Source organism: Salvia splendens, chromosome 2 (genome assembly GCF_004379255.2).
Source record: "Salvia splendens isolate huo1 chromosome 2, SspV2, whole genome shotgun sequence".
Classification (NCBI taxonomy): domain Eukaryota; kingdom Viridiplantae; phylum Streptophyta; class Magnoliopsida; order Lamiales; family Lamiaceae; genus Salvia; species Salvia splendens.
Window position 1 is genome coordinate 16,296,353 of NC_056033.1, and position 3,130 is coordinate 16,299,482.

Below are 3,130 nucleotides of genomic sequence, written 5' to 3' on the forward strand. Positions count from 1 at the left end.
TAATAAACTAGATGAAGGTGAAGAGAAACGCATTTTCATCAAGATCGAATGTTTAACTGCATTTCCCCCCGTTTTAGCTGAATCCGGCGATAATTTAGTTCGAGTGTGAAGAGAGATGCTGGCGAAGGCGGTGATTAAGAGAGAGGAAATATGGCAGCTCTGTCACCAAAACTCTATCTCCACCATTGCATCCGATACTCCGAGATCCTCTTATTCCACTGAAGACATTCTCAGGTATTTCCTGCTCATCAGTTTTGAGTGTAAATTACGCCATCAGCGACGTTTCTACTCAAATTTGAGAATATTTCAGAATTCCGAGTGATTTGTTGAAGCGTATACTTGTATAACGGCCGCCTCAACCTCCGCTTACTAGCCTTGAAGATTCGTCTCGATTGTTAATTATGTTTGGTTTTGTGATGATGGCTATTAATATTATGTTGCCGTGGTATAATTTGGGGAAAATCAAATTACAATTTCCTAAATCAAATTACAATATTATGTTGTCGTGGTAAAAACTTGCTCCTTATGTTTCGATTGAAGTTAATTAGATTGTATGGAATTGCAGCTATGGGAAATGCATCTGGAAGTAGTACAAGGAAGCTATTTCCTGCTTGGCTTTGGAAGAGGAAGCCCAATCAAGGTTTGCTTAGCACTTAGCAGTCCTTATTAGTTGAAATAAACTTTGTATACATATTGCATGTATTTATATAGGCAGAGTAACTTATTTCTCTTCAACTGTTGATGAAGAGGATCATTTTGGACTCCAGAGCTTTTCACTGCGCGAGCTACGTGTTGCAACAGACAGTTTTAGCGACAAAAATATCCTTGTACGTGGTGGACGTGGTAAAGTTTAATAAAGGTCGACTAGCAGATGGCTCTCTAGTAGAAGTTGAACGATTGCAACCACAAGCAACTGAGATAAGATATGGAAATGATAAGCATTCCTATACATTGCAATGTAATTCGTGCTCGTGGATTTTGTATTACTCAAAAAGAAAAGCTGCTCGTTTATCCGTACATGGCTAATGGAAGTGTGGCGTTCTGGTTAAGAGGTCAGCTCAATCAACCATTCATATTCATTTGCTGGTCTAATTGCGTTCTGGTTATGGAAAGTAACCATAAATAGTAATCAAGGCAAGTTTTGTATAAACAATAACTGTGTAGATTTCGTTTTGTTTGTTATATTATAAAGTGTTTGTATTTATTATATTTTGTAGTAACTGATTGAGAATTTTGTTATACATACATTATATTTGTAATAAACCAACCGACTCCAGAAAGAAAAGATTCACAGCCTCGTCTGGACTGGCTAACAAGGATGAAGATAGCACTTGGAGCTGCAAAGGGTCTAGCTTACCTTCATCATGAATGCCCCAGGAAAATCATTCATCGTGATGTTAAAGCTTCAAACATATTGCTGGATGAGAACTTTGAGGCAGTTCTTGCTGACTTATCCGTGGGTGAATTTGTGGATTGCTGCGGTAATGATCTTGTCACTCCAGTTAAAGGAACGATTGGTCATATAGCTCCTGAGTATCTTGCTATTGGTAAGTGTTCGGTGAAAAATGATGTTTTTGGTTATGGAGTCTTTCTTCTCGAGCTCATCACAGCGCAGAAAGCTTTAGATCTTGCTCGGCTCGCCATTGATGGTGACACGATGCTAATAAAGTTAGTGAGTTTGAAACCTAAATATTGTTGTGATAAGTGATATTTTGATGATTGTACATTAATCCTATGGTGATGAATCTAGGCAATATTTTCATTTGAAGTAGAAATTTCACAAATTGAAACTGTGACGGTGCATTTTTCTAGTACCTTGTTAGTTAGCTCAATTATTGTTATATGGTTACTCAGGAATTTATAATCTGACATCAGGTTAGCCATATTTACATCGAGAAAGAATGTGAAGTGATAGTTGATGCAGAACTTCAACGTGAGTTCATAGATGAAGAGGTTGAGGAGTTGTTGCAAATAGCTCTGATCTGCACACGAGAGGAGCCAGAAGGACGTCCGACGATGTTTGAAGTTGTGAGGAGGTTAGAAGTTGCGTATCACTTGACAAAGGAAGAGTGGTCGTCCATGGAAGATTTCAAAGAAGACATTTTGGAAGGTCGAGATGTCGAGAATTTTTCTATGGATAAACTACATGCTGCAACAAAGGGTTTTAGCAACAAAATTATCAGTGAAGATAGTTTTAATGTGATCTACAAAGGCTGTTTAGATGACTATCCTGTTGCAGTTAAAAGATAAAATTCTCAAAGTCTAGAATATTATTTTGAAAGAGAACTAGAGATTGGACAAATGTGTTCGCAAACAATTCCGAATCTGATGGTACAATTGGTCATATAGCTCCCGAGTACATTGCCAGTGGTAAGTGTTCAGATGGTTTCAGTTATGGAGAATTATTACAGGACGGAGAATTATTGATCTTATTCACGTTGCTGATGAGAAGGACATGACATGATGTGTGTTGATTGGGTGAGAGACCTACTTGCCTTTAAAGCTTATTCTATAAGAATTTGCAGTTTGTAATTCCTTATTTCTCTCATACATCTAATATCAGGTAAAACAGAATTATGAGGAGAGAAGATGGGAATCAATGGCTGACATTGAAGGTGGTGATGATGAGATGGAGGCAGTGACGAAGCAGCTGGTGAAAATAGCTGCTCTCTGCACACGATACGACCCAAACAGACGTCCAAGGATGTCGGATGTTGTGATGATGTTATGATTTGTGCTTGGTGAATGTAAAAATAAAATGGAATGAAATTGTGTAGTGTGTAAATTATGTGTGTGGTGTGTGGTGTGTGCAATGTGTGTGCAGTGTCTAATGTGAATTTTTTTTAATATTTAATAATTATAAAATTTTAAGATAATAAAATTGAGTGATATTGAATTTGATATAATATAATATGATGGGTGTAATCCGTTGCTAACTTTTCTTACGTTGCTAACTCATCAACGTAGTGTATTAAAATGTCAACACATGTTTGTGTTATATTTTAATAAACTATGTTGACATTTAATTATTAATGTCAACACAATGTATTAAAATATCAACTTAAGTCTATGTTGACATTTCATTATCATCGTGCACATTAACGAGTTAGTAACTTAACAAAGTTAGCAA

The 3,130-nt window shown here is 36.6% G+C and overlaps 1 pseudogene; it reads left to right on the forward strand.

Annotated features, from left to right (window-relative positions):
• LOC121770031 lies at positions 1-2,793 on the forward strand (annotated as a pseudogene).
• Positions 2,794-3,130: the final 337 nt, after the last annotated feature.